This window comes from Marmota marmota, unplaced genomic scaffold (assembly GCF_001458135.2).
Source record: "Marmota marmota marmota unplaced genomic scaffold, marMar, whole genome shotgun sequence".
NCBI lineage: Eukaryota > Metazoa > Chordata > Mammalia > Rodentia > Sciuridae > Marmota > Marmota marmota.
The window spans coordinates 10981675-10996724 of NW_026000283.1; the positions used below are offsets into that span (position 1 = coordinate 10981675).

The window sequence follows — 15050 nt, forward strand, 5'->3', positions numbered from 1 at the left end:
CCGCGGTGCCACCACGCACCGGCCCCTGCCGCTTCTCCGCCAGCTTGATGCCGGTCGCCCCGCGCCGCCTAATAACTGTCTTGTCTCAGCAAAGTGTTATATAAAACGGTACCACGTGACTCCTCACCACGCTGCTCATTGGCCGGCAGCAGGGAAATTGTTACAAAACCAGACAGTTTTGTAACAGTGTTGCGCTTGCTTCTTTTGGCTTCGCTTTTCTTGGCTTCTTTTTGAGGTTGTTTGTGTTTACACTCTGCCTAATTTCCCACTTGCAACTTGGGTTCTTTTGGAAGCGGGAGAGGAACCCAACTTCTTCTCTCAAGCTTCTCCATCTCCAAACCCCACCCCATCCTACCTCCAAACTGGCCAGCAAACAGGTTCCCTCTGCCAGGCGCTCACTACCGCTCACCCCCGCCCGGTCCCTTCGTGGAGAGCAGGTACCTCCAGGCGCGGTCCTCGGGGTCTTCTAGGACGTGGAAAATGCTCCCTACTGGGCCATCGGCTGCTGTCTCTGAAGGGACGTGGGTAGTAGGGAGGCGTATCGGCGAAGTACCCCCACCCTGGGGCCTCTGCCGGAGATCCCTAGAAGACCCACCAGAGCTCCTTGCCTTTCTCAGGGGACTCCCTCAAGGTGGTGAGTGCAGTTTCCCGAGGGCACTTGGTCTTCGGTGCTGAGAGCGACTTGGAGCAGAGTGTCCGGCGGATACAGAAGTTGGGCAGCGCTCGCTGGGCAGTGAGGGACGCGCGGAGATGTGCTTACTGGCTTGCACCCCAGAAGAGGCACCCCACCACCCCTTCTCACCTCTCTGTCCCCAAACGCCAGAACCAGCGCTGGGGACGGGGGTCGGATGCCTCTCTGGAGAAGCACCGGGCCCCCGGAGTTACTGGCCAGATGGGCGCGGCCGCTAGAATGGCCTGCTGAGTTCGGTGGGTACTTTGGGGTCCTGGGAGAACGGCAGACAGAAGACTCAAGCCCCGAGCGCTAACTCGGGAGAGTGTGAATCCTGGAGCGGCCAAGCGGCCTCCAGGTTCACCGCTCCTGAGCGCTCCTGAGCACGTCACAGTGTCGGGCTGTACAGCAGAGGTGGGCACAAGCCGCAGGGCCTGCCTCACAATGGTTAGGGTGCCCCGCAGGTACCAAGCATACCTCCAAAAGTACTGAGTGGTAGCCAACTGCACACGCTTTGTCTCCCGACCAACCCCGACATTTCAGACGGGAGCCACACGCACGAATGAGCAGATATAGGCTTGGAGACCTAAAGGAATAACGCATTTCCAAAAGTCAGTCACGCTGCTCCAAGCTGGGAGGCAAGACCTGGGCTTGCCTGTGGCTCAGCCGGCCTTCAGAGCCTGCTGATCCTTGGCAACACCAGAAGCAGGAGTTGGAGCAGAGTGCCGCAGCAGGGGCTCCTGAGGTGTCCATTTCCTATCTGGCTGACCTTGGGCATATCACCTAAACTCTGGGAGCCATCATTTTCACTTCTGAACAAAAGTTAGGGATGATTTAGTCGGGATTAAATAATATTTCAGAGCTGAGGACAGCAGACTCCGTGGGGCTCTGCACCTCTTTGTGTGATTAATCCCACCATGACTCAACACCAAGGTTCCAGAGAACAGATACTGCGCAGGGAGCCCTAGAGCCTCTCTCTGGTAAGACAAGAATAGAGGGACAGAAGGGAAAGGGGAAGTAGTGCATAGACAAAAGAGAAAACAGAGGGACTCAGAATATCACCAGGAAGACGTGGCGAACACAAGAAATTTTGGCTTGAAGCTCTGTTTTTTTCATAACTTACTATGAGACCTTTGGCAAATCCTCTCAGTCTTAGTTTTTCTTAATCTCTAAGGTACCCTCCAGCCCTAACCTTGAGTGGTTTTGATCCCAAAACCAGATTTCAGGATGCTAACTCAACTTCTTAAGTACAAATGATTAGACCAGAAGCTGTGGGTGGTGCTGGGATTCAGGGTTACAGTTAGCAGCAGTTGTGGAAAGGCAGCAGTAGCTGGAAGGCTGTCCTCTTAGCCAGGGTCAAGCCTGAGCTAGATTTTGAGGATAGGGCAATCAGTCAAGGGCCAAGAAAACGTGGACAAGGTGACTATGCCAGGCAGTCAGGGAAAAGATGGAGCTTCTCGTGACTTGCTGTCTGACTGAGGAGCTCCTTTCACCCCTCAGTTTTCCTTGCTGTCAAATGGGATCCCTAACACTCAGACACCTGTAGGAGGGACAGTCTGTGGGGCAGATAAAGAGATTTAAATTGAAGGGCCATGAGATAGATAATGATTTAAAAAAAAAAAAAAAAAAACCTTGAGAGATTTATCCTTTTGACATGTCTTCAAAAACCAATGTTATCCAAACTGTCTTCCAGGTGCAGATCTGTGATATACCTTGCTTTCTGGACCACCTTGACAAGTGAGCACCTCTTGTATTGACCACCCTCCTTGCCCTGTTGATGAATGGGGAAACAAAAAGGACAGGTCAAGCAGAAGGTCACAGTCCCGCAGTCATGGAGAAGAGATGTGTTCTCCAGGCAGCCTCTCTTGGCAGCTGTATATGTAAGAGACTGACCATGAACTTGGTCAGGAATGTTAATAGCTGTCAGGGAAATGAAGGGTACGCTGGTGCCAAAGGTAGCACCACCTACTCACTGACCAGATTCCACAGGGAGTTTGATGTTGTATTGTAATCAGGACTGTCTGTAGGGGCACACCAAGTAAGTTTCTATTGAATTCTAGAAAACTTGACCACTTTACTTAAGTTAAACAAACATTACCTTGATAAACATTTGTGACCAACTCTGAAGTGTTACTCAAAAATTCCTCCTTTCTGCTCTTACTAATTGGAGCCCCTGGAGGAAGGGCAGAGGAGAGATTGGCATCTTTTCTTAAGATGCAAATATTCCTTAGAAGCCCAGATTCCTTAAACTTCCATTTTTTTTTTGTTGTTAAGATCGTGGGTGGCTAAGGTGAACCTGGAAGAAGGAGCTAGAGATGAGTTACCCCTTATTTCCACTGACTACACAGCAATAATTTTTTCAATTGGGTTCTGAGAAACCTCTCTGGTGCCCAGAGGAGAGAGCAGGAAGGACTCAACCTTAACTCTCCTCAACTAGGGCAGTATTGTATTCATTTCATGTAGTGAGCTTCCAGGTACAATTTCATTAAGAAGAGATTTTTCCCTTTGAAATAAAAAGTTTGAAAGTCATGGAAATTTTCGCCTACTTTCATACATTTGGTGAGCATCATCTATGGACCAGACACTACTCTTGGTACTGGAGATATGTTAAAGCAGCACTTAGCTCCCAGGTCATCCCTCACAGAAGATAGCATTTCTTTTCCCCACACATTCTTCTACTGGCTTCCCATGTAAACTAGATGCTCCATGAAGGCAAGGACTGGTATGTCTGTCCTTCATCTCCTCCCCAGAGGACAGTGTTTGAACTGATCTTACTTTACATGGCAGTGGACATTCTGGCCCTGGCTAGTAGTATGCAGAGAGGAAATCCAGCTAAAATGTACCTTTTCCCTGGCTCATTCATAGTTGAGATAGTGGGTGTGCGTATAATAAATGGCTGACAGTCCCATACACTAAACAATTCTGGGATGGAAGAGTCCAGTTAAAACCAGAAACTTGGGGGTGAGGAGTGAGCAACCTCTCTCTCTCTCTCTCTCTCTCTCTCTCTCTCTCTCTCGATGGAAACTTTCCCAAAGCATGCACTTGCTCTCTATTTGAGTTTCTCATTTCATAAACTGGGATCAATTTGTAGTCCTTACAGGAAAAAAAAAGGTATCATGGGCATTAAAAAATTCACGTAGGAAAAAAGACTGCCCCTTGCCATAGAGTGTAACCCAAATCCAGCACTAACAGAAAGTTTACTCAGTAGCCCAGGTTTCACAGATGAGGCAACTCAGTGCCAGAGAAGGCCAGTGACTTGCTGCATGTTGCAAAGGGAGTTTGTGACATGGCCAGGATTGGAAGCTAGGGCTCATCTCTTTGTTTAGTTTTTTCCCCCAAGTAATCAAAAGCCTCCAAAGCACGCAGAACATCCCTCCAAATAAGTAAGAAATTATTTTAGATATTGCACCTACAAGATTTCCATCAATTCAACAAATGTTCATTGAACATACACTGTGTACTAATGGAGCTGATATTTGTGGAGCAATGATAGAAAGATATAGCACAGTCTTTATCCTCCAGTAGCTCACTGAGTAAACAAGAGGCAAAGATTTGAAACAGATAAAAATAACAGGCACTATGTGATAAGTGCCAAAATTGAAAGAATAGTGTGTCCAAGGAAGTACTCAAAGTCAACAGTCTGTGATGCTTCCCAGCTTATAGCGAAGGTGACTTTAAGTTAGGTGAGAGGGTATTTAAGTAGCTGCTGCTCAATTCAAGGGGATTTCCTAATACATTGGGAGCTAGGTGGCTTGGAGAAAGGAGGAGAATTTCAAGCAAGTAAGCTAGTTCTTAGCCTCAGAATTTTTTTTTTCAGTGTTTGCAATCAAACCCAGGCTTTTCACATGATAGGCAAGCACTATATCACCAAGCTACCTTCTCAGCTATGGAATTTGTACTGTTAATGGATCCTCACATGATCATGGTGCTTAGCTAGGTGTGGTGTCCACTTGTATAAAGGATGATGGAGAGTAGATTAGAGTGCTATACACCAATCCATCTCTTCCTTCCTTATCCTCAGTTTCTCTAGGGGAGGAACATCAATAATTCTTCTCTCAATTTTGCTGAAAAGCAAGTTGAGGGTCCAGAGACTTTCACAGATGTGCCCAAGGTCATTCTTCAACTAGAGGTCACTCTGGTCTCCTACCAACCAGTAGAAACAGAAAGATGGCAAAATATCATCCCAAGGAATATTTGCTTCACTTCTCTGCAAGACAAGTCTGACCCACTTGGTTAGCCAGGGAGTCTGTTGCCCAAAGTACAAAAAGGAACAAATCTGTGGAACTGCCAGGTGTGTAGAACAGAGCCCAAGGCGAGGTTAGTCCCTGGGAGTGCAGTGGCACCCCCTTTCTCCACAGAAAAGCCCTCTTCACCATGGCTGATTTTAGGACTGTCAGCAAAAGAGTCCATTGTAGATAAACTTCCTATTTTCATGTTGCCCTGTTTACTTGGCCACTGGCCGAGAAGATACCAGCACTCCAGGTGCTGGACACCCCCTTACTAGTTTTTCATAAACGTATCCAGTATAGTACTTTGAAGAAATGTGCAAACAAGGCCTCTGGCCTTGAGCTGGGGCTTCACAGAGATGTCTACATTTTTAAGATAAGTTACAAATGGGTTCCATGGTAACAGCTGGCAGGGGGAGGCTAGAAAGAAGAGAAGAAGCTCTCCCCTTCTCAGGTGTTGTCCTTGAAGAGTTAACATGCCCAGAACAGTGAAAGAAAAAGCTGCTTTTATGTGAACTTCTGCGGACTGTGAACTTCTGAGCCCCTCCCCTTACATGCTGGGTATAAAACTCTGAAACTCCCTGAACTCAGAGTTCAGGGGATTGATTGATTACAGCAAAGGCTGAACCCTCTGAACCTGGCTGCAGCCAAATAAAACTGTTTCCTGCTATCTTCGGTGCCTTGCCTCGTTTGTCCCTATAACAGGAGCTTGGAGTTCTAACTTTGCGATGTGATTCAGCCCAAGCCACTTAACTTCTCTATGTCTGTTCTTTACCTATTAATAACAATGCACAGCGTGCCGCGACCCCTCGCCGGCAAGGGAAAACACGACACAGGATTCTTCTTTCAGCAGTTTATTCAGGCCTTGATTCATGTATCATCTTCTAGTGACCCCTCGCCGAGCGCCCAAGCACAGCCTAATAAAGCCTCCAGCATACCAATCTTAAGCTGCCACGTGGACCTTTCTCATAGGGTGGTAAGGGATTGCATGCCAATTCTCCATATTAGGAGTTGTTTATCACAGGCCACAGTGGAAGCCGGCGCCATCTTCTAATGGCGGCCACGGTCCAAATAGAACGGCTCACCACAACAGCGTCTTTGTTAGGATTAGCTACAGTATTGGAAAATGCATAGTGCCGTTAGTCCTGATGTGATTCCTAGGAACAGAAGGGATCCACAGCCATCTGCCAATAGTTATGAGTAAAATATGTGCTAGCTGCCCTCAAAATAAGCATTTGCTTCTGAAAAACCAGCCTCTACCTCAGAGCAAAGCCTGTCCAAGGAAGGGCCATGAAAAGATAATTTCGGTTTTACTATAAATTACTGCAAATTCTGAACCTGCTTTGAATGCCTGCCTGTGCCTTGAACTCACCCATGCCTGGCTCTCTGACCAGATAGCAGCCCTCTCTGAAACCTTAGTGATGCCTCACAAATCTTGGCCTTCCCTGGCCAGATAACGACCCTCTCTGAGGCTCTAATGGTCCTCATAAATTCTGATTTTGGGGCCAGCAAAAAATGTAAACTACCATTAGTGTGATGCTTGTCAGAGTTCTGTTATCTGTAACTTTCTGGGCTATAAAGCTGGGCTGCAGGAAAGCTGCTGTGGCTGTCTTGTTTCCCACCGTTTTGGGTGGGAGAGGCAGCCCAGCCGGTCGAAATAATAAGCTTGCTTCAATTTGATTTTAATTGGAGTCAGTGGTCTTTTCTTGCATCCTGGTCTAACATTTTGGAGGCCCCAGCGAGATGACCCTGCCAGACCAGATCACAAGACCAGACTGCTGGAAATTCTAAAGCCGGCCTTCGCTCCAAGGCTCCAGGCTGGAGAGCCACTCTAGGGGGTGCGCACCTTGAGATGTTCCAAGGCCCCAGGGTGAGCCTTTGGTCCCCGGAGCACTGCAGTGAACTGCCACACTAAAACTATTAGCAAGCACCTGGTGGAGGAGGCCTCCATAGGTAAGTGGTGCCTTTATAACATCTGGTATCTGGTTAAGGGAGATCTCTTCTGAAGACAGAGAGGTGGCTTGGCGAGGCTCACATATTCTCCTGTCTGGGACAATAACAAGAAATCGTTCTGTCCTCTGTTCTGTAGGGAATTTCTCTGGAAGGGTAGAGAGGTGCCAATGGGCACGCATGCGCTTCTACCCCAGGAGCTTTAGCAAGATGTTGCATTGCTCCTCTGTTTTTCTGTTTCGGTGCCGGGTTTCTGTTTTCTTGTGTTTTGTTCTGTGTTCTATATGTTTTTTGTTTGTTTGTTTTTGTGCCTTTTGTTGTGTGACTTCTGTGGTAAAAACTTAAGGATATTGGACGTGAAAATGGGTAATAAAGCAAGTAAGCCTGACACCCCTTTGGACTGTGTTTTAAGGAACTTCGATGAACTTTACCCCCCTTTGTTAAGCAGGATGAGAGAAGCCCCTAGCTGGCTGCTGGAGCACACCCTTGCAGAGGGCAATGCCTGCTGGGGATCTAAGAACTGAGCAACTCCCAGATTAACAAGTGAAACTCCTTTAAAACCCCTTGCCCCTCCAGATCAAGAGAGTCACAACCTTTGGGGCAGAGTCCCCTGTGTTTCTCCTTTGTTAGCAAAGCAATAAACCTCCCTTTTTCTTTTTTCTCAAAACCCTGTCCTCATTATTAAATTGGCATTAATTGGCTTCGAGGACAGGAACCGAACTTTCAGTTACAAATTTTGACACCTCAGAGAACTTTAAAGGAGCCCCCAAGGAACTTTTTGAGGGCTGACTACTGAAATGTTAGGAGATATGGAGCATGCCTGGGTGGAACCAAACCATAGGAGCTAATCCTGTAAGTAAAAGGAGGGACTGAGGGACTCCCAGCAGCCCTGTTGCTTCGGGGAATTCCTGCCTTCCTTCCCTGCACTGTAAGGATTATGCCACCTCTGTCTACTTAAAAAAAAGAGAGAAAAAGGAAAAGGGAACACTAAATGCAGTAAAATCGCCACCAAGACCCTTGATTTAATATTTCAAGTTGCCCTTCTGTGAAAACATCTGGTCCACTCATAGGGACATCTATGGTGCCACTGGTGTAGGAGTCAAATGGGAGTTAGAAACTTGGGGAGATTTTTCTCTTATCTGCTCTGTTTTAAAGGTTCCTGTCAGCCATAGTCTGGAGCTCCTTTCTGTCTGTCTGTCCTGTGTCTTTGTTTGTTTCTGGCCCTTTAAGACATGCACAATAATGTGTTGATATTATAAATTGTTTCTTGGGAATGATCTTGGCTGAATGTGTGTCTAAAAGATGATGTTTTATTGTAACAATCTGGTATCTGAATGGGTTTTTGAAGCATTGCACAATGTTGCAGTTAAAAGTTGGGTTTAGGTAATTGTTTAGTTTATGATTTCAGATAATTCATGCCACAGAACTTAAATACTTAGGATGGAAAACTAAAGAACTCTACTTCCAAGTTGGAAAGTGACTCCCCAATCATTCAGTTTTTTTTCACCAATTTTTGAATTGGGTATCCTGGGAAGATGTCACTATGTGTACCAGTGTGTTAATTTGGACAAAGATAGTAAATTATAGTATGGTATCTCTTCCCCTCAGTGTGTAGGACTTGGGAATGGAAGTGTTGGATTGGGGGTTGGTCTAGCTTATTAAAATGACGTTAAATAGTGAGAGTCTTGGAAATTTTAAAGCTTAATTTTGGATATAGATGGAAGTGTGTGGTTGTCTTTAGGAACTTCAGAGCAAAGAAAGTAGCTTAATGATCCTGAAGGGAGTTGTTCTGATGAGAGCTTTTATATTATCAAGTAAGATCCTATTTTCAGTTGTGTGTGAGCAAGTTTTTCTAGTGTAGGAAAAAATTTTTCCTTTGACAAAACAAGATATAAAGGTATAAAATTTTTTGAATTGTATCTTAAACTTGTATCATAATTTTCAACATCCGAACCTGAAAATTATGACTTATGGTTAAAATGCCTTAGGCATGAGGTGTCTGCTCAGAATAGTAGTTTTCCCTGCTCCTTCCTGACCTCAGCCATGATTTATGTTGAAATGCAAATGAAAGAAGCCTGCGAGCTCAGTAGGAGACTGATCTGAGGCCTAAGGGGAAAAAAAGGTAAATTGTATGGTATTTACTAATTACTGGCCAGTCATTTTTCTAGGACTCTTGTTTTTTCTTAGATTCTGTATTTTTTTGAGCTCATGATTTTGATCCTACAGACCTAGGTTAATGTTTCTCTGACCAGTTCTCCACCAACTGTGGAGTTTTTGAAACATTGCAATGGAGAGTTCACCTGCAAAAAGCCATAAGGCCTTTACTATTGTGTTATGTGTGCACACTTGTGTTATGTGTTGTATGTCTATATGTACATATGTTCGTATATCATATATATAATATATAAATTAACATATATAAGGAGCGCTCATAAAAATTTTTTTAAATGGATCCAAAGATCTTTAATTCACGTAATTTAAATGGTTCAATTTAAATTGGATAAACAGATAAAAATAAATGTCTTTAAATTTAAGCTTACAAATTTTTCTAGGTGTTCAAAAAAACTAATAAAATATTAATGTCTATAAAATGTCTAATATGCCTTGGTTCTAGGACTTTTCCTTCAACAAGAAAAAAATTGGTTAACACTGTTCAATACATTTGTCTAATATTTTGATAAATAAGTAAAGTAAATTTGATATGGGATTACTCATTCATGAGTACTTTTGTTAGATATCTGATTGATTTACTAAGGTCTGTATAAGTTTGTTTTTACAATCAGTCATGTGTTAAAAAGACAAAAATTTCTTAAAACATAAGTTTACCCATAACATTGTGTTTGTTAAGTTTTATTTTTTTCTAGAGCAAGCAATCATAAAAATTAAACAACTGGTTAAATAAGAACTGTTATTTTAGAGCAGTGTACTATCATTTCTTTAAAAGCTAAACTTGGTTAATATAAAAACATCAATGTAATTGTGATGCTATTAATGTGCTCATATCTTCCAGGTATACAAGTCTGTAAGTAGAAGCTTTAAAAGAACATTATATCAAGCTGGTGTTCTAAAGTTTTTTGGTAAAAATATATTGGGGATTTATTTACCTGTTATCAATAAGATATGTAAAGTTTTATGTTACTTTTTACATTGGGGAACAATTTAAATGTATTTTTAAGTTAATGAGAGCCTAATCTATGTAAAGGTTAAAAACTTTCTGTTGAGAGCCACAGTTTAGTCAGAATGAAGCCTGGCATTTTGCTAGAGGGAATGGTTGAAAGGTGACCCTGCTCCAGGAATAGGGTGGCTCCGGGATTAGGGCAGATCCTGCTGCCTCAGGTGCCCGCTACATTGGAGTTCCCAGTTGAGTTCTCAAGGGGTTCTGAGAGAATTGGCGCGGGGAGCTCGGTGGAGGGAGTGTGTTCCCTGGAAGTGTGTGTAGAGTGCCGGTGAGAGTTCAGGAATAAAGAGTTGCTGTTTGAACCTACAAGGCTTTGTGGCAGCTCGGTTATTTTGTGCCCAGACAGACTGCGGCAACTTTCAGCCTTTCTTTAATTCATGTTTTAAATGTGATATCATATGGTGTTAGCTAATGTTCATGTGACCTCAAACAATTTATGTAAACTTTGTAAAATGATATGTAAAAAGCAAAGATCAGATTTAGAACTAGAACACTTAAGATTTATAAAGAGCCCTGCCTTACCTGAGATAAAGGCTCTATGATCCCATCCTACTACATGTGAGAATGACTACGCAAAGCAGATAGTCCCAGATTTTAGNATCACTTCTCTATTCCCCCCCCCCAGAGCCATTTGTCTTCTTTTTTTTTTAAGAGAGAGAGAGAGAGAGAGAGAGAGAATTTTAATATTTATTTTTTAATATTCAGCAGATACAACATCTTTGTTTGTATGTGGTGCTGAGGATGGAACCCGGGACGCACGCATGCCAGGCGAGCGGCTACCGCTTGAGCCACATCCCCAGCCCCATTTGTCTTCTTTCTGTCCCTATAGATTTGCTTATTCTGGACATTTCAAATAAATGGAATCATAGAAAATGTGGTCTGTGTAACTGACTTCTTTCACACAGTATAATGTTTTCAAGGTTCATCTATGTTGTAACATATATCAGTACTTGACTCCTTTTTATAACCAAATAATATTCCAAATAATATAGGTAGCCACCTTTTCTGCATGAATACACCACATTTTGTTTACACACCGATCAGTCAATGGACATTTGGTTGTTTCCATCTTTGGGTTATTATTAATAATGCTGCTGTAAATACTCATCTACAATTTTTATGTGGATATATATTTTCCTTACTCTTGGGTATATACCTAGGAGGGGAATTTCTAGGTTGCTAGGTCATGTGAGAACTTTATGTTTTACCTTTTCAGAAACTGCCAGACTGTTTTTAAAAGTAGCTGCATAATTGACATTTCCACCAGCAGTGTACAGAGTTCCAATTTCTTCATCTCCTAGCCCATTCTTGTTATCAGGTTTTTTTAAATTACAGTCATCCTAGTGGGTATGAAGGTGTATCTCATTGTGGTTTTTTTAATATTTATTTTTTTAGTTTCAATTGGACACTATCTTTATTTTATTTTTCATGTGGTGCTGAGGATCATACTCAGTGCCCCAGGCATGCTAGACAAGTGCTCTACCCCTGAGCCACAACCTCAGCCCTCTCATTGTGGTTTTGATTTGCATTTCCCTGGCGATGCTGAGCAATTTTTCATGTGCATATTGTCCATTTGCATATCTTCCCCAAGGAAAGTCTATTCAGATCATTTTCCCATTTTAAATTGGATTATATGTCTTTTTATTATTGAGTCCTAAGCATTCTTTATAGTCTAGCTAATAATCCCTTATATTAATGATATGCAAATATTTTCTTCCATTCTATTAGCTTTTTTTCACTTTTATGATGGCATCCTTTGAAACACAGTTTTTGAAAATTTTGATGAGATCCAATTTATTTGCTTTTCTTACGTTTTTATCCTTTTGGTGGCATAAATAACAATCTTTTCCCAATTTGAAGGCATGAACATTTACCCCAAGGGTTTTATTGTTGTTGTTGCTGTTGTTTTTTCAGAACTAGGGATTGAACACAGGGGCACTCTACCATTGAGCTGCATCTCCAGTCTTTTTATTTTTTTTTAAATTTTGAGCCAGAATCACTAAGTTGCCAAGGCTGGCTTCAAATTTAAAATTGTCCTACCTTAGCCTTTCAAGTCACTAGGATTGCAGGCATATGCCACTGCACCCAGCACCCCTACATTTTTTAAAGAATTTTATATTTTTAGCTCTTTTTTTAAAAAAAGCAAACTTTATTTATTCATATGTGGTGCTGAGGATTGAACCCAGTGCCTCACACGTTCTAGGCAAGTGCTCTACCACTGAGCCCCAGCCCTCTATTTTTAGCTCTTATTTTGTTTTTGATCCATTTGAATTAATTGTTGCATATGGTGTGAGGCATGGTCCCACTTCATTCTTTCACATGTGGCTCTAAAGTTATCCCAACACTATTTGTTTTTTCCTCATTAATGGTCTTAGTAGCCCTTGTCAAAAATCAGTTGACCCAGTTGACCATAGGCATATGGTTTTGTTTCTGGACTCTCAATTCTATTTCATTGATGTATATGCCTATCCTTATGCCAATTCAACACTGTCTTCATTACCAATTCTTTTTTTTTTTGGGGGGGGGTTAGGGTTAGAACTACAGTACAATGTTGAGATGCTGATATCCTGTTCCTAATTTTAAAGAAGTTCTTCTTTCATCATTTAGTATGAAGTTAGCTGTGGGATTTTTATAGATACCCTTCAAGAAGTTGAGGAAATTTCCTTCTATTTCTAGTTTGTTGAGTATTTTTTAATATTTATTTTTTAGTTGTAGTTGGACACGATACCTTTATTTTATTTTATTTATTTTTATGTGGTGCTGAGGATCGAACCCAGGGCCTCACACGTGATAAGTGAGTGCTATATTGCTGAGCCACAACCCCAGCCCCATGTTGAGTATTTTTATCATGAAAGGGTTTTGGGTTTAATCAAATGATTTATGTTCCATCTAAGATGATTGTGTAATTTGGATTTTTAATTCAATTGCTGTGGCTTATTATATTAATTGATTTGTATATGTTAAGCCAGCCTGTATTCCTAGGATAAAAATCCCACTTTTCATAATGCATAGTTCTTTCTTTGTGTTGTTGATTCATTTTCTAGTGCTTCATTTTAGATTTTTCACCTATATTCATAAGATATCTTGGTAGTTTTCTTGTGATATCTTTATTAAATTTGGGTATCAGGGTAATACTGCCCTCTTAAAGTGGATTGGGAAATGTTCCATCCTCTTCTACTTTAGAGAAAGTTTGCAAAGAATTAGTGTTAGTTCTTTGAATGTTTGTTATAACTCAGTGGTGAAACATCAAGGCCTGGGATTTTGTTGGTTGGCAATTTTTTAAAAATTACACGTTGGGGCTGGGGTTGTGGCTCAGTGTGTTTGCCTAGCATGTGTGAGGCCTCATCACCACATAAAAAATTAATAAATAAAATAAAGTTATAAAAAAATTACACATTGAGCATCCTTTATCAGAAATGCTTGAGACCAGAAGTGTTTTGGGTTTCAATTATTTTCTGGATGTTGAAATATCTGCATATACTGTTATGGTTTGGATATGAGGTATCTTCCCAAAGCTCCTGTTCAATGTAGAAATGTTCACAGGTGAAGTAATTAAATTATGAAAGTTGTAACCTAATTAGCAGATTAACCCACTTGATGGATTAATAATTTGAATGGACTGTGTGGTAACTAGGCAGGTGGAGTGTGGTTGGAGGAGGTAGGTTACTGTGGGCATGCCCTTGGGAATTATATCTTGTCCCCCTGGCTCCACCTTCTTGCTCTGCCTCTCAGCTGCCATAAGCTGAGCAGATTTCTTCTAGAACACCCTTCTGCAATGAGGTTCCGGCTCATCTCAGACCCAGAGCAATGGAGTCAGGCATCCATAGATTGTGACCTCTGAAACAATAGACCAAAATAAACTTTTCTTCCTATAAGTTATTCTTGTCAGGTATTTCAGTCACAGTGATTAAAAGCTGACTAAAACATATACCTAATAATGTATCTTGGGGATGGAACACAAGTCTAAACATGAATAAATTTATGTTTCATATATACCTTACACAAATAGCCTGAAGGAAATTTTATAATATTTTTAATAGTGTTGTATATGAAACAAAGTTTCATGATGTGGAATTTTCCACTTGTTGGCATCACGTCAGTGACAAAAAGGTTTTGAATTTTAGACTGCTTTTGATTTCAGATTTTTTGATTAAGTATAGTCAACCTATACTAATTGAATCTCTTCATTTGTTATATGTCTATTAACATTTATCTTTTCTTCTAGAATCAGTTTCAGTGGTTTGCACCTTTCTAGGAATTTGTCCATTTCATCTATTATTGGCATACAATTATTCAGAGTATTCCCTGATAATTAATTTCTGTCAGGTCAGTAGTAATGTTCCCTCTTTCATTTCTGATTCTAATAATCTGAGTCTTCTTTTTTTTTCCTGGTCTATCTAGCTAAAAGTTTGACAATTTTGTGGATTTTTTCAAAGAACCAACTTTTGGTTTCACTGTATTTCTCAATTGTTTTCTATTATCTATTCCATTAATTCCTACTCTAATCTGTTGTTTCCTTTCTTTGGCTCACTTTATATTTAAAAACACTGAATAAAATGTTTTGTTACATTATTTGGGTTTGGGTTTTTTGTTTTGCTTTGTTTTGGGGCCTACCTTACCTTCTTGGAAAGCTATCATATTCCATCATTGGGTAAGAGTATTTTAAGTTCCTGTATTTCTATCCAATATATATTGCCTAGTTAAACCAATTTTTGTAAAGAGATAGATGGATATCTAGCTTCTAAAACCTTGCTATTAAACGTGGCCCACATATCAACAGCATCTCTCATTCTCAAGTTGTCCCACATTCTCCCCTGAATGTGTATTCATTGCTTCACCCCCAAAGGCATTACTCTCTTGAGATGGCCCCCATTCTCCCTGGAGTATATCCCTACTTTCTTAAATAAACCTCTGTATATGCCTTTGACTGATATATGCTAAAATTCTTTTCTATCATGTACGCCAAGAATCCTGGTCCTGGGCCAAGTTTTCCCATCTCTCTAAGAACTCCTTATACCCTTCTTTG

At 41.5% G+C, this 15050-nt stretch overlaps 1 long non-coding RNA gene across 2 annotated transcripts; it reads left to right on the forward strand.

Moving 5' to 3' along the window:
• Window positions 1-6: 6 nt before the first annotated feature.
• On the forward strand, window positions 7-3199 carry LOC125614393. Of its 2 annotated transcripts, none has more exons than XR_007344996.1 (2): window positions 7-1084; window positions 2364-3199. It is a non-coding gene; the product is annotated as an uncharacterized LOC125614393 (long non-coding RNA). The 2 variants fall into 2 exon arrangements; XR_007344995.1 differs by having other exon boundaries at window positions 7-927.
• The last annotated feature ends 11851 nt before the right edge of the window (window positions 3200-15050 follow it).